Source organism: Phasianus colchicus, chromosome Z (assembly GCF_987193195.1).
Source record: "Phasianus colchicus chromosome Z, bPhaCol1.hap1.1, whole genome shotgun sequence".
Lineage (NCBI taxonomy): Eukaryota > Metazoa > Chordata > Aves > Galliformes > Phasianidae > Phasianus > Phasianus colchicus.
Window position 1 is genome coordinate 37,615,317 of NC_143476.1, and position 21,971 is coordinate 37,637,287.

The window sequence follows — 21,971 nt, forward strand, 5'->3', positions numbered from 1 at the left end:
AATCAGAAACTAAAGAAAACTGGGGAAAGAAAAAGAATGTGTGTTTGCATTTTAAGATCTTTAAGTCCTTTCTATCATTCTAGTAACATGAAACCTTACAGGCAGCAAGATTTCACTGGTTCAGAAGGCCACACATGAGAAATATTAGTCTTTCTTCAGAAAACAGAATGAAGAATTTGTCAAATGTGAGAGCAGAGGTAGAAAACATTGCTTTGTTTATATTTATGTTGCCTCTGTTTGGATAGCTGTGAGGAAGGGTATTTTTAAAATGCAAGAATGTCTCCTATTCTGAAAACAAGGAGGTATCTTATTGAAACATATATACTTTATGACACAAAATTATCTCCTGACTGTTCATGGGCTTTTTGTGCCCAATTTGTAATGTAGGAATTGTGAGGAGTCAAATTAAATTTGTCTTTTGTGTAGAAAGGCCTTGTAGCAATGATGCTAAATTCTCTGGAGATACAAAGGCTTTACACAGCAAGCAAAAGTGAAGGTTCAGCAAGTCAGACTCCACCAGTCAAACTCTTTGTGGCCCATATTGTGGATTTCCTGAAGATTTGTTTCATCTCCAGAGTTTTCTAAGCTGCACCTCTTTGCCCGAAGTTTCAGACTCATTTCTGGGTGCAAGTCACTCTGCACCACTGGCAGAATGAGATAGCAGAGCGGTGTGCTGGGCATTAGTAATGACATGTTTCAGGCATACATCTGCAGGGAATCTTCCACACACATTTGCCTCCCTCAGGATTTCATCTAATGAATCCTTTGATGGCTCATATTTCTAAATGTACTATATGCTGAGATAGTAAAATACAAATGCCTTTTTAATCTTCACTATAGGAGAGTATGTGTGACAACAGAAAAATTGTACTTTTCCAAATACATTTCCCCTTGTGATTTCCTTCCTGCTCTACCCCACCTACCTGCTGCACACAGTATCATTACTTGGTAAAAAAAAAAAAAAAGAACAGATTTTAGTATTTCGCACAAGCAATCAAATAATCACTTTTCATACTGGAGCTTAATCATAAACCACAATAAATCCATAATGCAGTTATCACATGGGAATTAATTCCAGAACAGCCTTTAAGCAAGTCCTTCCATACAAAGATTAAGAGATTGCATTTAATTGCAAAGGTCTTATCTTCCATTAGAAGCTTGGACATATTGCAGGCTCCTTGAACTAATGGCCTCTCTAAGCCACTTAGCATTTTTTTTATTAAAAATATGCTAGGTTTTCTGTAACTCTTCATAAAAACACCAGTTCTGCATTTTGGAAGTTAAGATACATTTTGTCATGTTATTTCAGATAAATATGTACCTGAACAGTAAATCCTAATCATGACATCAGTGAGAGAGGGAAAAAAAAAAAAAATTAAGAGTAATTACAGAAAGCTGAAAAGAAAAAATACATAAGGAGAAAATCTGTATCCGTTAGTACTGTTGTCTGTAAGAGTCAATCAAGTTGATCTTCATGGATGGGTGAGTGGTAGCAATATGAAACTTATTTTAATACCTTCAGTAGAATATGCATTTATCCTCTGCACATATTTTTGTTCACCAAGTGTACGTCTAATTGCTTTCATTAGAGAAGAGACAATGTGCCCCTTTGCACTTTTCAGAAGTAGGAAACATATGTATGTTATCAGGTGGCCCAGCTCATGCAGTTTTGTGGAACATAAGACTTTCAGCATCCACTAACCAAAGGCAACGTTCACTGACATAGCTACTTAAAAGTTGGCAATTACAGCCACAGAAAGCAGGAGATCCTTCTCATACATGCACACGAAAACATAATGTTGTCTAGTAAGCAGGTAATATTCAGCAGTGTTGAAGAGCATGGAGAACATGGACTGTATATTGTATCCTGTGTTCTCTATTGATAATTGCTCAGTTATTTTTAGTTTGCACAACAGTACAGATAGAGAAGAAGGAGAAAACCTTTCTTTTTTGTCCCTTGATCAGTAGACGGGGAGACTCTAACTTTTGTCCTGTAGTCTTTCCCCAGCCTGAGAGTACCCAAACCTTTAACTTCTTGTTCACCTCATAATCATAAATAAATCTCTTAACACGGTGAATATAGCTCATCCCCAAATCCTACATCCCTTCACTCCCTCCCCACTCCACAGCATTAATCTCACCATTTTTTTCTCTGGTTTTCCAAGAAAATCCTGAGAAAATCTTCATGCTCTGATCCTTGGCTTGAGAATGCAGGGACAAGCCTTGTCTGCCAGGTCCTGCCCAAGCCCTGGGAGCATGCCCTGGCCCGTGTCACCATACCATGACAGAAGAGTGAATAAATAAAATGTGTGTCATCATCACTGATATAAACTATTGAATTTTTTTTTTTGCTTATAGCCAAGGTGAGCTGGCACAAGCTAATATGAACACCAGGTTAACACTTGGAGCCTTACTACAAGAAATACAATTTTATCATCATCTGCCAATTTTCAGTTCCTCACCTGTCATTATTCCACATCCTCCACATTCTGAACATGTATGAACATGTATGAATGACAAAATACTTAGCTCTGTGGAATTGTGGCCATACTAATTTTTAAACAACAAATAGAAACAACTGAGAACACTGGTGTCCCTGTGCATAACTATAGGTGCAAAACAAATATTACATCACAGTATTAAGCTCAGATGTTTTCTGAAGTTTTATCTCCTAACCTTTGGCTCTAGTGTACATTTCTGTTCTTGCTAGTTCAGAATCCTTCTTATGAATGTCTTATTATTACTTTCCTCTTTTTCCTGAGTAAGCTTGTGCAGTAGTCAGAGTCTCACACATCCTGTCCTGCTGAGTCCCTAACTCTTCCTGAAAGAAACTGAGGATGAAGCCTTCCTCATTCAGGATACTGCATGAAAGTTGCACAGAAAATTGATATATCTCCAATGACTCACCTGCACCTCTGGAAAAGTCAGGTAAGTTTTACGTACGCATTTCATTATGTTAACAGCTGATTTCATTCTTTATTTTCTGCTGCTCCCTGAAGTTTTCTCTCCAATATGTCTGTGAGAAAAAACCCAGAAAAGCAATTTTACCCATCTAGGCAATAATTATTCAGAAATTTTACAGCGTTTATGTTTATTTCATGCAATCTTACACAAACACCTGCTAGTATACACTATTCAGGGTCACTCTGACATTGTATAAGCTCTCAAAGAGAGAAAAAAAAAGTATATCATGAGCTCCTAGTGGGAATGGCTCCACAGTTTGCTGTAATTTTCTCCATTGTGCAGAGCTGGGATAGAAATAAAACAGGACTTCATAGACAAAAGCAAGTCTGGAAATGTGCTTTACATGTTCATGGCATCCTCATACAGGAGGAAAAATTGCCTTTTTCCCTAGATGCAACAGTAGTTTTTACAGCTCAGTTGACTTAGGGAGCCTCCCATAAATTCTAGTTTGAACAGGCTAGTCAATCAGTACATATATTGAAAATATGCATCAGAGTTATAGGAAACAGGTTTACACTTGGAAAGAGGGTGATTTGTTTTCTTGCTTCTTACCACAGTATACTAGGTATTAACATGAGTTCTGAAAGCATTGTGTGTCTTCTCTCTTGGATTCTACTAGCAGGTCATGTCCAAGAATATATCCCATTGCAAAGTGCAGTGCAGACCATCAACAGCTCACCCATTCATTACTCAGCTATACTCCATCTGAGATCCGTCATGGTTTGTGCATTTCTCAAAGACAGCAAGAGCTTAGCTTAGGCTTCATCTCACTCCCATACACAGTGTGCTCAAGTTTCCAGGGTTCACTTGACCCCAGCCAGTAACAATGCACCCAACATATTGCTTGTTCACTATCTTCCTCCCCCTTTAAGTAGAAGGGAGAGAATCAGGACAGCAAAGAAAAACAGAAAAACCTGTGCTTGGAGATCAGTTTAATAAGTAAACAAAGTAGAAACAAAAGTCAAGTGTTGCAAGGACAATCACTCATCACCCCCTACAAGCATGCTGAAGGCCAGAAGTCCACCCTCCCTGTCCCACAGATGTATGTAGGTTTTTTTTTACTTTTTTTTTTTTTTAATTGCTAAGCAGGATATTATGAAACATGACCAATTTGGTCCATTTGGGTCATTGGTCCCTACCCAACCTTTTGTCCACACAAATCTTGCTTGCTGGAAGGAACAGAGAAGCAGAGAAAGCCTGGACACTGTACAAACATTGTTCTGTAATAGCCAAAATATTGGTGTGTTATCAGTACTACTTTATTCTCAAACCTAAAACAGCATCATAGGAGGTTAATATTAAGAAAGTTAACTTCATTCTAGCCAAACCCAGTATATGCCTCCACCTCAGTGATCCAGAAACCAAGAGATACCTTGGTTTGCAAACAGATACTGATCTGCTGATCTCACCCAAGGAGATGAAGCAGCAAATGCACATCAGCATCTCTCTCAACTTTGCCATAGATCTAAATGTAAATAATAAACCAAGTAACCTTTATGGTTTACAGAACTTCAATTTCAAGGAAAATGAGTCTGTTTCCAGTATGAAAGTTTTTTTGGTTGTTTCTTATTTACCAAATATGAGTAATCAGTCTTTTTCAGTGTGTGATTCCGCCACACTTGTTAGCTAAAAATGGTTTAAGACTATGAAAATATCCTGAATACTTATACTAATAATTCCAATAGAAGTTTGCATTGCTTAGGAAGGAGAACTCCATCTCCCTACATTAATAAAACCACATAGGACAACTAGCCACTCTATATTTTTAACACATTATACATATCCAAAGATATTTCCATGTTGTTCTTGCTGTATTTTCCTAATCCCAGTTCAAAGCTAGCCAGCAATAATTCATATTATGCAGATGTTCTCTGCAGTAGAAGCACTTATCTAAAAGGAAATCCTAAATGTTTTTCCAGAAATTTAGGCATATTATTTCTCTCCCATACAACAGAGTTGTCACAAAGAGTCCTTTTCTTGGCTCTAGCCAAAAGAAAATTGAAGACTATTCCCCTATTTTCTGCCTCTCTGCCCAGATTTCCCTTCTGTGGATGCTGCTGCTACACAAGTTACTTCTTTTTTTTTTTTTTTTTTCAGAAGTCACAAGTTACAGACTTGTGGTCACTTCCATCCTTGTTTTCACTGGAGTCTTTCTTATATTCCAGTTCCTTGAAGAATGCCAGCCAGGGTTTTAAAAAGATAAAATGAACTGCCCTGATGTGTTAAACTGGGGGTCAGTGGGTCCATCTAGCCTTGTTTTCTGGGTCCAATAGGAGATAATATTCAAAGAGAGTGCACAGGCCTGGCTACTTAAACAAAGCAAACTACAAATAACACAAATAGATCATGTCTATTATTGCTTATTCAGCTTGGTGAGAAACTGAGTCTCCATCCAGTCAACTGCAGACATTATTATGAGGGTGGATAGTAATAGGACAAGGGGGAATGGCTTTAAACTAAGACAGGGGAGGTTTAGGTTTGATATTAGGAGGGAGTTTTTCACTCAGAAGATGGTGACACACTGGAACAGGTTGCCAAAGGAGGTTGTGGATGCCCCATCCCTGGAGGCATTCAAGGCCAGGCTGGATGTGGCTCTGGGCAGCCTGGTCTGGTGGTTGGTGATCCTGCATATAGCAGGGGGGTTGAAATTAGATAATTTTTGAGGTCCTTTTCAACCCAAGCCATTCTGGGATTCTATGATTTATATTGATTGTGGGAATTTCCATGATTTGACAGACTAGCTCATGAGTTTGTTTGAGAGGAAATCGGTGGTCTAGTAAATTCAAAATTAGGAAATATCAGTGACAGCAGGAAATCTTTGCAGTTTCATCAGCATTTAGCAAAATCAGAAGAAGTATAGTTTTTTTTCTTAATGTCATTCAATCTTGTTCCTTCCAATGTCAGAAGAAACCAGAAAATGTAGTTAAGAGTTGAATGAATAAATATTTACACAATTAGAGAATTTAAAAAAAAGAAAAAAAGGATCCTCTTTAAATTTTGGAAGAAGAGCTTTTGTTTTTCTTTTACTGAAACATAATCACTGAGAAACAGATTTCAGTTCAAAGACAAGAGGCCTCAGTACTAAAAAATTGTAAGAAAAGTAAAATCAAAATAGAAAAAAAAGTAATAGGTGAATAATTATACAATAAAACAAATCATTCAAATGTCTAGTCTGCTCAAGAAGCATTGTCTTTGCAGAAAAATAGTTAGAAATTCCCTTGCTTCAATTACAGATTTAACAAAACACACCAAAGAAAGTTTAATCTGTGTTATAGACACCATGTGTTCAAGTATGTCTTACTGCAAATTTACTTGAATTACTAATACACATTTTGTAAAGTTATGTACTTGCATATTTATTTACCAATATTTTGGTTTGTTTGCTTTTTTTCATTCATGTACAGAATGGCATGGATGAGATGACATACATACACATACCTTTTAGTCACAGTTACTCCTGCTGTTGAAATCTGTTCATCCTTCATTTTTGCTCTTCAGAGTCATTTCCTTCCATAGAGAAAGAGTATCCAATCTTCAGAGCAGCAGGGGTGACTGTCCTCCTTCTGGGCTCCTTCCCACTCACCAGAACAATGTATGGGAGCCAGAACTGCCAAACACCTGCTGCAATAATAGCCGATATTTTTATCTTAACCAATATTCAAAAAGCTTCTTCATTCAAGTACATCTTATCTCTATTTAGTTCTCTACACAAAAAAGCTCTTTTAAATTTTAATTGCAGTTTACTATTATCCCAAATTCTTCAGAGAGTTTATACTGCTAAATTCTTTTCATTAACTTAGTTTGTTTATTCTAATTATTATCTAAAGCAGAGCATTCTAAGTAATTCATTATTAAAATTGCCTCAAGGTGATCGAAAGAAAAACTTCACTTCAAATTTTTCAACTTTCCCTCTTTTAAAAATGGTAAATGGATTTCAGAGGATGATACTCCTGGGAATGAGTATGCAGAAATACTGAAATATGGCCACAAACAAAAACATACATAGATTGAAGAGGTTTCCTTAATGAGTACGAACTTCAGAAAGAAACGAAATCTGTATTGCAGGAGGACTTTTCTGATAGCAGGTATAAAACTAAAGGCGCAGTTAACAAAATAACTGGCTAATTTCCTTGGCTGCTTCACAGCATTATGTATTTCAAAAGTTTTCATTCTTTTCATTCTGTCTCCTATTTCTGTGTGTTGTTTTCACTGACTCATTTCCCCACCCCTTGTTCACTTGAGATGATCCAGTCACACCAAGATACTATCCTAAAATATCAGAGACCACAGCTCATCCCATTTCCTGACCCCCTCTCCCATCAGTTGTCTGTTGGCTAGAAGAGTCCAGACTTCTCTCCATAACTGTCTTATTTAACAAATCCTTTCTAACAAATGAAGAGTGTATTTTCTGTCTCTTGCATACATTTCTACAACTGAAATAAGTAAAGTAGGCTGTCTATTCCTGCTGTTGTTCTCAGCTACAGCAAGTACAGAAGCTCTCTCTTTGCATTTAACAGCTAATTCATAAAACCCATATTTCACACTCAGTTAAGAGTTGGCAGGGCTGTATATGCAACTGATTTACAACACCTTTTGTATTAGATTCAATTTACATTTCCTCACATATTGTTAAATGTATTCATTTCTACTGTCTTCTGTGGTGTTTTGTTCATAGCAGATGCTTATATACTTGTTTCTCTCTTGCAGTGTTTTTGGGAAACCCAGACTATTTGTTTCCATCTCCATCAAACTCACTGTGATACAAACTACTACACTGTTTACTGGAAGTGTCTGAACAGAAAGTCTACAACTTTATATTCACTAGAGCTTAGTTCAGTTCTTTAGTATTTACAGAAGGCTGGCAGTGAAATAACAAAATGCATTATGAGCTTCAAAGGATAGGTCAAGGGAACATGAACAATAATTATTTATGTAAGGGCTGGATTGAGTACATCCTGGCAGCAATCCACTTGAGCACTACCTGTAGCTCTTTGCACAAGAATGTTCTCCAAATCAAATACACACATTGCAGAAACTACCAGTAGGGTGCAAAAGTAAATGTTGTTTTTGCATAACAATAAGATGTTATGGCTCTGGAGAGGTCCAAAGTGACATCACAGTGCTCTGAAACAAAATAAACTACTGGCTGCAAAATAGAAGACCTGCATTTTAGAGTAAAATCGTGAGATATATTGGTACGAATCTATTCTGCAGTTTGAATGATAGCCAGAAGGGAAGGTTAACTGTGAGAGATTGTCCCAGCTTACCATGGTATGTAAAAACTAAACAAGAATAGGAGGAGAACACAGAGAGATTAATCAAGCAGTAACAGGAGTGAGACATCTGCCAAAAGTACTAGAAGCATCAGATAGGCTTTATATCATGGAGTACTCAACCAATAAGGAAGCGGGAGGAAATTCAAGCCAGGAAGTAGGAAATATAAACTGCTGCATCTCGCCAGTTGCACACACCTTTTTGTCTTAAGGTTGCCCCTTCTTGCAAAAGCGTGAAATAAATTGTGATTCATAGTGAATTCCGCCTGAGCCTGGACTTTTGAACATGAGCATTGCTCACAGTAGTAAGAATACTTTGATGATTTCCAAAGATCTCTGAGATTTTCAAGAGTCGTTTCTGAGCAGGCAAAAATTGAAACATTTTAGAGAGGTTATTCATACATACAACATGTTTAGCAAATCTGAAGAAAATATCCTGTAAGATATCTCAAACTGTTCATACAAAATCTCAAAAGATCTCTGAACCTTAGGTGGGAGCTGGGATAACAAAATTATTTCTACTGTAAGGAAAGAGCAAGTTCAAGACCACCTCATGAGACTGAATGTGTACAAGTCTATGTGATCAGATGACATACATCCCAATGTCCTGAGGGAGCTGGCTGATATGGATGCCAATCCACTGTGCATCATATTTGATACGTTGTGGCTGTCAGGTGAAGTATCTGGGCACTGGAAAAAGGGAAATATCACTCCATTTTTTAAGAAGGGTTGAATGGAAGATCTGAGGAACTACAGGCTGGTGAGCCTCATCTCTGTGCCTGGGAAGATCATGGAGTCCTTTTGGAAGACATGTTAAGGTACATGACGGATAAGCAGGTTCTCCAAGTCAGCCAGCACAGCTTCACCAAGGACAGACCAATCTAGTAGCTTTCTATGATGGAATGATGATATAAGTAGATCTGCCTGGACTTCTGTAAGGCCTTTGATATAGTCCTATATGACATTTTTATCTCTAAATTGGAAAGATATGGATTTGAAAGTGGGCAAAACTGGATAAAAGAAGAGTTGAATGGTCGCAGACAGAGCTATCAATGGCTCCATCTTCTGGTGGAGGCTGGTGATGAGTGGTGTCACCCAGAGGTCCTTCTTAGAACCAGTACTGTTTTAAAACTTTATCAGTGACATAGACAGTGGGATAGAGTGCACACTCAGCAAGTTTGCTCATGACACTAAGCAGTAGTGAAGTTGACACAATAGAGGGAAAGTCCCCATCCAGAGGGACCTGTACAGGCTTGAAAAGTGGACCCAATGACATTCAACAAGGTCAAGTGCAAGGTGCTGCACTTGGGTCACAGCAATTTCAGATATTTGTACAGGATATATTTGATGAGGAATCTGGAAGAACGTCAACTCTCAACACTCTGCCATCAAATACCCTCTGTGATTCACAGCAAGGATGAGGGATAAACTAACTCTAGCTACAGTGGCAGCTACAGAAGAGCTAGTAAACCTGGGAAATTTCTGCATTAAGCTTTGAGGGAAAAGAAAGATGCAAGGTAATAAGCATATTTTGTTTTGTGGGAGATGACCAGGTGACAAGCCATTGCAGAATTCAGTCAAAATTCCACATGGAAAGAATATACAGCTAATAGTATATAATTTCAGGGCTGCATGGTGAAAAAGCAAAATAAATATGTTGCTCATATCTAACCATTATAGCAGCAAGAAGAAATAATTTTTTTTGTTCAATTAAATAATTTCTTCTACAACTATGTTAACTTAATGCCACAGATGGAGCAATATTATTACAAAATCAGGCACTATAAAATTCTGTTAGAGGAGCTGTAAGAGAATTGCTCTACAGGACTGAATTTTGTCCCTCCTGTTCTTCACAACAATGGAGTTATTTTCTATCCAGCAAGACTAGTTAGTCAACCAATGTGAATATAGCACTAACTGCTCCAGGACACTTCAAACCATATTTTATTCACAGCAATCATCAGTCTGGAAGAGCTAAGTGAAAACATTTGGCAAATAATGTGATCCTCAGAAAAAAATAACAGTTGACAATTGCTGTCCAGTGAAATGATTTAGGATCTAATGTATTCATTATCTTCTCCAGCAGTCAGCAATCAAAATGACTCAAGATTCCTGCATTTTCAAAGATCATTCTTCTAAACAATTGATCCCAGGCTGTGCTTCTCATTCACCCATCATTACGAACATCATGACCCTACTGTAGAAAAAGTTTTGATAATCTGTTTTGACAAAACATGAAGAAAATAAAGGTTGATGCAAGGCTCAAAAAAGTTGAATTTATATTTAGGACAACCTTAGGGAAACAGGAGATCTCAGTGAAGGTTACAGCTCTGATGATGACCTTGGATGACTTGGCCTTCCTTTCTTTCTAGGTCATGTTGATGTGAAGTGCAGAGACAGCCCTGAAATCTGCTGAGGATCCACCCAGCAAGAGCCTGTACATGTTCAAATTTCTCACATCTACCATGTAGCAATCCATACTGCTAACAAGATCAACTAAATAAACATTTCTTTTGCTGGTATATCAAACTCTTAATCAAATGCTGTTTCAGTTTGCTCCACTAAAATACTGGAAAATGCCAGGTACACCTGGTGGTGCAGGATGTATGTAGCTCCCAGAAGTGCCTTGTACATTTGCAAGAAATGAAATTATTAATTATCTCTGTATTTATATTTCTATTTGATTCACAAGCTTGGTTGGTTCACTCTAGTGGCTGATTTACACAAATGTTCCTGGGACTACATTACTACAAAATTAATCTTTATAGCAAAGTGGCCTTGTTTCCACATGGATGTTGCTTAAAAAATTGCATTCATTTGAACTGTGGAGGCATAAGCAATAGATGAAAAATATCAAAATTTTCACTCTCTGTCTGAAATGGATGAATCTGAAGTTAGTCTTCATCTAGGTTGGAAGAAGATGATCCAGAGACATAGAATAGGTATGTGTATCTTCCTTATGTGTAAGGTATATGATCTTGTTTATCTAGAACTGTTAAGGTCAGAAATTTATGTAGCCCACAAGTATAAACTACTTTCTCCTCAGGAAAACTTCACTGATATAAAGCTGGGAGGAGTGGCTGACACACCAGAAGTCTGTACCTTCAGTAATACCTGGAAAGCTGGGCAGGGAGAAATTTCATGAGGATTAACAAAAGCAAGTGTAGAGCCTTGCTCCTGGGGAGGGATAACCGCGTGCATCACTACAGGTTAAGGGGTGACCTGCTGGAGAGGATCTCTGTGTAGAAGGACCTGGGTGTTCTGGTGGACAACAGGTTGGCCCTGAGCCAGCAGTGTGCTCTTGTAGCCAAATAGGACAATGGTATTCTGGGGGGCATTCAAAAGAGTGTGGCCAGCATGTAAAAGAAGTTGGTCCTCCCCCTCTACTCTGCTCTGGTGAGACCACATTTAGACTATTGTGTCCAGTCCTGGGCTCCCCAGTTCAAAAAAAACCAGGGATCTCCTAGAAGGAGTCCAGCAGAGGGCCACAAATATGACAAAGGGTCTGAAGCATCTCCCTTATGAGGTGGAAGCCAAATGGATGAGACTGAGCTCCTTTTGGTGGTGCATAGCAAGGAGTAATGGCCTAAAACTTGAACATAGGAAATTCTATGTAAATACACATAAGAACTTCTATATGGTAAGGGTGACTAAGCACTGGAACAGGTTGCCCAGAGAGGTTATGGAATCTCTTTCTTAGTAAATATTCAAGACCCGGCTGAATGCTTACCTGTACAACTTATCATAGCAGGGGGCTTGGACTTGATGATCTCTTGAGGTCCCTTCCAGCTCCTGAGATTCCATGGTTCTGTAACAGCATGCAGCAGATCAGATATTTTTCTTTTCAAACTGGGCTTTAGAAAATATATGTATTTTGTTATCCAAGGAAAATAACCTGCTTTCTTTAAGACAAAGAAATTATCTGTAGATACTCAAATATATTTTTTATTATTTTCCTTGATTTCTAATAGAGATGGATGAAGCAATAATCTGTTTTACCTAACATGTAATGCAGATAGTCATAATTGTACCAATGGCAATGAAACAATTTTTGCTTTCAAAGATAAAATGAAGAGCACTACTAAGAAGTACAAAAGAACCTTCTGTTTCTACAAATGCTGATGACTTACTCTTATAGCTTAGCCAGATGATTCAAACCAGCATAACTCCGTCAGCTTTAATTTGTTTTCCAGAAAGTTAAAAGCAAAACTTGATGTCTGAGTAAATATGTACATCTTTCTTAGAGATAATCATTTTTTTCTCTGACAAAGTACAACTGATATAAATCATTTCTCTTTAGAATTCTGATTATAACAGTGTTATTTTGTTTCATAGTTGGAGGAAGGAAGTTTTTAAGCCTAGATAATAGAGCATAGGAAATTCTGCATCTTCCATTCTTGTGGTTATGTTTTTACACATCCCCTCTGTGGAACTGTATGATGTGTCAAAGCTTCCACCTGGTCTGAAGGAAACAAAGGAAATAAGGAAGGAAATAAAACTCACAGGTAGCTTGTGTGTTGGGAGAAATTTTGTCCTATGGATGGGTAGGGAGCCACCATCTATTTAAGGATTCAGCCTCTGTTAAAGGGCCATAGGTTAAAAGCCAAAACTCAGTCCTGCAGTGTAGTCAGCCAGCACGGGCTCTCACATTCACATGAACTCTCGGCTGCTCTCAGTGGCACACTGCTGCCTTCACTGGCAATCTACACTGCTGCATTTTCATGTAAGACGCCTGCCGTCTGCAGCTACATCAAGTTTTTGAAATAGCACTCTTCTTCTCTACTGGCACTTATGAAAGTCAAGTTATCCCAGATTATTCCACATTTGCAAGCTGTTTGTCTGCTTCTCTGCTCAAGCAGTCTCTTTTCGGCGGGGAAGTCTGTACTCAGTGAAGTTTCTTGGAACAAAGTGCCATTCTTATGCACAGTGCTTTCCCACTATGAATAGCATTTAAAGACAATGAAAGCTGCTAAGAATACAGGCTGCCAAGAAAAACACGGGAAGAAAAGCTTTCAAGTCCTCCTGTTGAGAACCTTTTCCTTCCTTTCCTCTTCTGTGGATGCTCCCGGAAGGAAGAAATAAAAATGAACACCAACTAACCCCTGAAGTCTTTCTTAAACTATCACCAAAGGGCACACAGGCAAACTTATTGCAGTTTTTCTAACTGGCAAGCTAATAGTACCTGGAGAAGAGAAAGAAAACAAATGTATAACGGATGACAATTTACAGATAAAATTGTCAGGACTTAATTTTTAAAGCTATGATAAACAACTAGAAATGCATCAGCATTTTGTCCTCTCTTGTCTATTTAACTAATACTCTACGAGTATCTGAATGTTTATTCCCACGGAGAGGGAAGACCTATTTAATATGTACAAGAAACTGTAACTAGAATACATTTAGGAAAAGGAAATTGAAAATTGATTATCACAATGACAGTAGTATCTATTGTTCTATGGAATAGCTCACTGAAGGAAGGCATAAATAAAAATATTAAAAATCTGCAATGAAAATGCAGGCAGTGTACTACATTGATTATTAGGAGTAATACAGTGCTTATTTGTATTGTTTAGGCTGTTTGTGTGTGTGTGAGAGGGGAGGGTGAGAGAAAAATTCCTTTGATTCCAGCACTGGATTCTCTTCATGCTTCCTTTTTCCAGGTCTACAAGTCTTGTTGTTTTGTTCTGTTTTGTTTTTTGGTTTTTTGGTTTGTTTGTTTGTTTTTTGTCAAGTATTTAAGAAAAATGATTGCATCTTTTTTTGCTTGTTTGTTTGTTTGTTTGTTGTAGTAACATATTTAAGCAAGGGCAGCAGAGCAATTTCACTCAAAAATGACTAGAAAAAATCTCTCAACAAATGTTTCATTTTATCACCAAACAGCCCACCCATTAACAGCACATGCCTTCAACTTCAGGACCTGATCAGAACCTAATGATATTGACCACACTGTACTGCCTGTATTTCTCATTCAAGTGAGCACAGAAAGTCTTCATGTTGGTGTATGTATGTATGGAGTTGAAAAATCAGTCTCATATTGTTAGATTTGAGAGTATGTGACATGAACCAATCTGCCACTTTACTTCACATGGCTGAACCCATCAATGAAACAAGGAATTGAAATGAACGTGAAAACATCTCATACGCTGTGGTAGAAACTGAGCTGATAATAAGGGGAATCTTTTACAGTTCTGCACCCTCAATCCTCATGCCATCATCCTGCTGCCTTGCTTAGTTTTGGTCTAGTGAACAGGCCTAACAAGAATGAAAACAAAGCACAGCTATCCTGGGAGCTCCAGACAGATGTTCTACTTGAAGACACAATCTAATACCACAAGCTTATTTCTGAAAGGCTGACAAGCATTACTGAGACAGTCACCAGCAAAACACCAGCTACATTCAAATGAGAGATGAAAAAGATGATGTATGTCATTATCAAATCTGTTATTTCAATCCCCGCCAAACTCTGCAACTTCATCACATTGTACATAGTTCTTTGAAATATCACTCACTGTTTTGTCATACATCTCAAATGACTTCTGTTTCCAATCAAAGACTAGTTACGAATATGATTGTGGTCATGAATTGCATCATTGCCTCAGAGAAATCCATTCTCAGTCCCGAAGCAAGCTCCTTAAAACTAATGAAGGAGAAGGAAATCAGGACAAACCTCTGTAGAACATCCAGCATTCAGAGTTGGCTGACTAGTTGGACACAGTGCCAATGCTAGAACGTTTCTCTCTCTTAGTCTCATAGAGATAGCATTTATGGAGCTGGACAATAAAAACATAATTAAAGAAACTCTAATGATGTTTTCTTGCAATGTAATGGAGAAGTTATTCCCAGATTCAGAAATCTTCTTTTCCAAAATTAAGGAACCAGCATTATCCAGTCTCTATAATAGCCATCTTTGTATTCACAAAAACATTCAATTAAGGGTCTCACTTCTGCAGAAATATGAAGACAGTTTTTCACTATCATCATCATCACCAGAAGTTGGAAGACATTTGAGATGTGCTAACACAGCATCAGTGAGCACTCACTGGAACATGAACACCCTGAGTCTTGCTGAGAAATTATGTCCCTGTGTCGGTCTACACACCTGTCAATAAAAAACACCTTAGCCTAGAATTTGAAAGCATCAAAAAGTGGGGGGGGAAGAGAGAGACAGGCCGATACTATTCTCACCCTGAAACAGAACTAAAACACACATACATGAGCAAAATCATGGCCAAACAGGTCAGAACTTCATTAGCCTATTCTCTAGAAAATACATTTATACATGTATTTATGTACTTGTGTATTTATTTATTTATTTATTTATTTTCCATTGCCAAGCAATACTTATAAAATGAACATAAGTGTGATGAGACAGGCGATCAGAAAAGTGTATAGCATGTTCAACACTGCTTTTACAGTTTGAGTAAATTCACTAGAAAAGCATTTGATTTTGATATGAGTCTGACTGACTCAGTCCTAAGAAGGTATGTCCAGATGATCTGTATTTCTTTTTTTTGAACAGCAATTTGCAATGAAAGTAACAGTTTTCCTACATCTGTTATGAGAAGGGAGACAAATGTTTGAGCATGTTTTCTTGGATGAATGTACATGAATTTTTCCTTTATTTTCCTGAGCTATGCCAAAATCTTCCTGCCAGCTTTATTTACAGCCAGAGAGCTGGGACCACTAAGAGTCCCACTGGGAAAGAAGAGACCTGCAATTCTGCTGTTCACACATCCAAACTTCACAGGTAGCCCAGTATCTTGTTTTGATTCCTAGATCTCGTTTTTAATGTTTTGTTTTGCTTTGTTGTACATTTCATTCTTGAGAAAGAAGCTGACCTTGGGGGGTTTGAAATCTCTTTAGATTTCTTTTGGAGTCATGGACTTCAGATACATCCTGAATGCCTTTAATGAATTTGAACTGAAACTCTGACTTCTGCCTTACAAAGCCTGCACAAATAAATAAATAAATAAATAAATAAATTCACAGGAGAAGCACTACCTTTCCTATTCTCTAGACTTTTCCCCTCCACTACTCCTAAATGGCAGAACATTTTTTATGAACTTAACATCAACTTAATATTCAGATGGATGAAATGAAATCTGTTTGCACTTCATGCAGTTGGCCTGAGCACAAGACTCCTTGCTGCTCAAGTTGAGACCATGAAGGAGGTGGTTTTGTAGAAGAGTGAAACATAAGCAGCAATTTCTTTGATTGCATTCTAAGATTAATTATTGTTTGAAGGCATTGCCAGTGTCAAACAACAAGTTTAGAAAGTGAATAATTATTCTGAAGTGGTAAATGGACCAGCCAGCTTATCTAGGAAAGTAACAGCATTCTCATGTACTGTTTGACAGCTGATGAAGAGATACTTCAAGCTGCCCTTCAATCTGTTCCTAAATCTCTCCCGCATTACATTATCTTTGAAGAATCATACCCAGCAAGCAAGGAGCTGTTGTGCTACATCTACTTTTTGCCCTGTATGGCTCCAGGCTATTTGTCTTTCTTCAAGTCCCCATTGGCCTGAGCCACCTCTTCATTGCCTCCTATCTTATGAACCTGTGGCAAACTCCTTCAGGTACGGGAAGGTTTCTCCTCTGTGCCACCAAACAGGTCTCTGCACAATGGAGGGCCACAAGATCTCCAGGCATAACAGCACTGGAGACAGGCATGGTAATGGGAACCTCAGCCAGAGAGAGATTCATTGCAACGTTCCTTCCTTCTTTCTTTCTCTCACTTCTTTCTGGTTTTGTATTCATCCTAGGACTAATTGACTATAATAGCAGCAAATGATTTGAATGAAGGAGAGTTACTCTAATTAAACTGTGATAGGATTATGTACTTATGTATTTAATCTCCGTATGGAGAAAGAGAAATGAGGTTTTAGCAAAAAAATGACTTGTATTTTAGACACACTAAACATCACTATACTGTCCAATTACTTCTCAAGCAAAATAACAGCCAGTTAACACTGCTGATACTCCTGAGGACATGTCTGCAACTTCTACCTCAGCACCTTCAGCACAGGTATATGAATTTTGGGCAGGAAGCAGAAACAAAGACAGGAAATAGCTGCATCATCCTGGTAGTTGCACATATGGACATGCTTGGAGTTCACAAAGAATGGTGGGATAAATGTAATCCCTTTGTGTTCAAGGAAGCTTTGCTATTAATGGCCTAATAATGTATTTCCAGTGTTGTCTGATGTTATGTGAAGGGGAATTTTGTGATCCAAGAAGGTGTTTAAACCTGTTGGGCCCTCGAAGAGTACTCTTCCAAAGACACTGATTGTTCCCTCTCTGCCCTCCCATAGTGGAGGTGAAACATCACCTGCTCTCTTCACCTCTGCAGAGCTGAACCATCCTGTGTCTCTTAGCCTGTCCAGTTGTCTCCTCTGCTCCAGTCACAGGGATATGTGGGATCATTCATGGTATTTCAGATTGGCTACCAACAAATGTTAGGCACTGCTATTCTCCTCACCTAGCTGGCCATTAACAGGAGGACTATCAGCATTCTTCAGACAACCATTTGATGAGCACCAGCTTGCAATGGCTCTTGGTTGGACTGTTCTAGTGCTGCTCTGGCACAACCCAGCACCAATTTCCAGAGAGGCATCACTTCCCAAGCAGGCGTGCATCCGTGGTGTAACAAAACTATCCAATTTAAAAGTTGTACTGAGTGCACGAAAGTTGGTCAGATCATCTTCAGAATCCATTTGCTACATTTTCTGAAAATGTGTTATTTAAAGCATCTGTTTCCCATAACTTCTGAAAAACCACTTAAAGAAAATATGTTGAGCTTGAATTATGCAGACGGCAGAAAGCTCTGTTTTGTTTAGGAAATCAATACCATGGAGAATCAGGTGGCAGTTTTAGTATTAAAAAAATCAAATTAAACCCTTCTCTGGACTTGAATGGCAGTTATCTGAATATGCCATGAGAAAATGAACCTGGGTTGTCTTCACGAGGCAGTCAGTGGAAAGGAATTAATCTCACCAACATTCAGATAGTGTTTACATCTAACATGCACAGACTCTCTGTGATCAGTGAAGTGAGAAGTTTCTTTGGAAACTCAGTTCAGCTGACGTGTTTTAGGTGTTCACAACATGAAGGAGGCAACCAACCCTGGTTTTCATATCTTGCAGTGACACTGGATGCTCCCCAGATCTCTGCCAGAACTGTTTCCATACCATTTGCAAGTATCAGCCTCAGCATAGCACGGGGGGTTTTGAAGTTCTGGAGTACATCTTCCTGGCAGTTATGTGAATACACATTGAAGAGAGAAAAGACATAGCTAGGGATGGGAGAAGGTCACAAAATTAAATGACTGCATCCCAGATTGTTTGGAGTTTAATGAGCTGATCTGCTTCAGACAGGTATCGTTTATTACAACTTCACTAACGTGAAAAAATAAGATCTCGTGATACAAACTTGACATAGATTGAAGAGTGAAAAGGAAAATTAAAAAAAGATATAGCATGAGGGTAGGTTGCTATACGGGGTCTGCAGAAAGCAGGTCATATCTCAGCCACCCAGCATGGGGTGAGTGCTTTCCATTTATAAAACAGCTGTTTCCAAAGGTCTTGAAATAGTCCATATAGAGCTACAGAACTTGAAAAATTGCCATCATCTGGAAGAGAAAAGCTAACTTTTTTTGCCCAGGTCCCTTTGCCTCCATTTTCATATCAAGAGAGGTAGTATCACCCCTGGCAGCAGATCCTTTCTCCTTGGTGTATGGCAGGAAGAGCAAGCACCCTCTGCTGCTTTTGCCTGTTTTGTACCTCAGCTGCCTCCTCCTCCTTGCCTCAGCCACCTCTTCCCTCTTACTTTTGTTACCCTTTGGAAAGTGTTGTATCTTTGATCACCCCTCGCCCCTAAAATATAGAGAAAGTCTTTTCCTGGTGAGGAAGAAAATCACTAAATAATCTGGTAATTAAAAAACTGTGTTTTAGCTAAAGCACCACAAAAAATACAGACTCAGTACTTTTTTGCTCTATTAATGTGTATATCAGAGGTCCTGCAGTTTCAAATTAGAGCTGTGTTAGTGCACTGGAGAAATAAAGCACCCAGTGCTGTGAGTCAGTCTTTAGCACTCCTGCATTACCAAAACAAAAGTTAAGTTTTCTCATTTGCACTCACCTCAAACTCCTGCATCTGCTTAGGACCAGAAGTTAATGCCTGCAGTACCACTTCTGTAATGACTGCCAACAGGGAACACAGCCTCATTGTATCTGTGACCGCAGCCTCCAACTGTTTGTCAATTTTCCTTGGGAGTTGGATTATTTGATTAGCTTTGCTCCTGCAGTTTCACTCTGCTTTGTGCAAAGATGCTTTCCCAACCACGAGGCCACAAAAGCAGCAATGGGAAAAGTTCAAAGAGAAAGTGCTTGACGGAGATGACTCACAGGACTGATTTCCTTGATGGCTTATTCTGATCTCTTATTCCTTCTGCAACCCTCCTCTGCTCCTTCCCCCCAGCTGTCCCATCGCATGCAGCAACAGATGCGGCAGTATGCCCAAAAGCTTTCTGTCATGGCTCATGCTGGTGATGTTGTGAATCCCCCACAAGGATCCTTGTAGCCTACACGGGCAAATGGATAAGTCCTGCATTACTTCAAACACATCTCTTGCCAGGTCACAGCCTTACATGGTGCTCTCTCCGCAGAAAATGCCACCCTTTCACAGCACTGCCAAGCACAAGTAATGGAACATCAGCTCTGCACACACTCTCTGTGGTGGAGGACAGAGGTGAGGGACACATCCTGAAGGCTCTGGAGGTCTCATCCTCAAATTTCTCCACACTGACTTCGAGTGTCAGAAGTAGAACAATGCTGTGTGCTCACTCTTCTGTCTTCGCTGGAGAAGTAGAGGCAAATGGGAAGAAGCAAGTCAATAGAAGAGGCAGCACAGCCTGTCAGAGGTCAGCACTGTGCAGTGATAGCAGGGATTCTACTTGTTTGTGAGAATGCCCAAATCACATCCTCAAAGCCTCAGAATTACAGCCATCACCTCATCACATAGTGGCTTTACTGCTTCTGCCATCTGGAAAGATATGCCTAAATGTTTTCTTTTAAAGACTGATTAATGTTTCTTGACAGATCACGTTTCATTAAATTAAATAATGTTCCAATTAATTGATCTGTTTGCAGACATTCTTAATTTAGTAAATGCTGAGGAGAATGCTAAAATTACCATTATATTTCTGACAGAAGCACCCTGAAGACTGATAATTGATAGCTTTGCAGTTTTCTCTGATGACCCGAAAAGCTTTTAAAGCTGAATTCTGTAATTGTGTTCATCTTTGGAAATTAGTTTTGTGAAACCACACATTTAGTTCTTGCTGAGAAATCTCGTTTTAGTCACTTTTAACATAATTTATAATGCATAAACTAAATTAGCTATTGTAGCTAAACCAGCACATTTTTCTCTAATTTTTATCTCTTCCTAATATATTTTTGACCTTGAGAACAGCAACGTCTGTAGGATACTGCAGCCTCAGAACAAAAGAATCATTTCCATTCCATCACTATGGTTACACTTTCTTCTATCTCCAGAACAGAGCAGGCTGGAAATGTTGTATCCAACTCCTCAGGAGGGCAAGAAAACTTCATTTAATGTCATTTCATTCTGATTACACAAACAAGCACACATAGCAGAGCCCTGAATGTAGCAAATGACTGCATTGTGCTTACACTGCTTATGAGATGAAACCAACAATAAAAAACAGCACATCGTGAAGTGCTGTCCCCTCCCCTGCTGTTCCTTCAGCCATTAATGCTCATATCTGCTTGTCTCAGGTGGTTTCAATGGAGTGCTGTGCCCGTGGGTTCAGCTTTGTGTCAGTTCTTCAGACCTCTTCATTTCCCACAGGGACAGACCAACATTGAGAATCACAGCTTCTCTCTGACTGACAGAAATTTTGTTTGGAATATTTTTAAATGTCCTCTCATGGCTTTATTCCAGCTTGTAAAGAAAGCTGTGGAGGAAGAGATATGAGACAAGTGCTATTTTTAACAATAGGAAGAATCTTTGTATTGATGGTGCTGCACTCTTTTAAATAACCTGACTGGCAACAGAATCATAGAATCGTGGTCACAGAATCATTAAGTTTGGAAAAGACCTCGAAGATCACCAAGTCAAACATCAACCCACCCCACCATGCCCACTAACCATGTTCCTCAGTCAAATTTCCACATTTCTTGAACATCTCCAGGGATAGTGGTCAAAATTCTCCTAGTTTTCATCTCTTCATAGACAAAACCATTACTGTGATATTTGGCACTTTTTGCATGGAAAATCTATTTATGCAAATTTCCATGAGGGCAATATCTTCTTACTAAGAAAAATATCCTTCCAGAGAAATATCCTCCCAAACCTCACTAGAAAATGTCATAGTATACAACTTTTTCCCTCTCATGTAAGCTTAAGGGCTCAAATCATTGGAGGCTTCTTTCATAGTTAAGAAATGCTTCAGAAGTAACTAACCTATAAAAGAAAAAAAAAAATCACTTTCCAGATTTCAATTCAGCAAAGGTTTCCTGTGCCTGGAAAAATTAAATACATGCTGAATTCAGAGTGTAGCTTCTTCACCAACTCATCACAGTGTTTGCAGTTCATCTCTCTCTCTCTTTTTTAATTACTTATTTCTCTCTGCCTCATTATGGAGAAAAATATGTCATACTATATTGAGGTTTTAAAAACTATTTATCTGAACGTTCTTTTTGCTTGGAGAGGT

At 38.6% G+C, this 21,971-nt stretch overlaps 1 long non-coding RNA gene across 1 annotated transcript; it reads right to left on the minus strand.

The window, feature by feature from the left end:
- Positions 1 to 1,402: 1,402 nt before the first annotated feature.
- On the minus strand, positions 1,403 to 20,201 carry LOC149912881 (uncharacterized). The gene is made up of 4 exons (XR_016461848.1): positions 19,376 to 20,201; positions 11,968 to 12,045; positions 6,403 to 6,585; positions 1,403 to 3,016 (listed from the first exon to the last, which is right to left on the minus strand). It is a non-coding gene; the product is annotated as an uncharacterized LOC149912881 (long non-coding RNA).
- Positions 20,202 to 21,971: the final 1,770 nt, after the last annotated feature.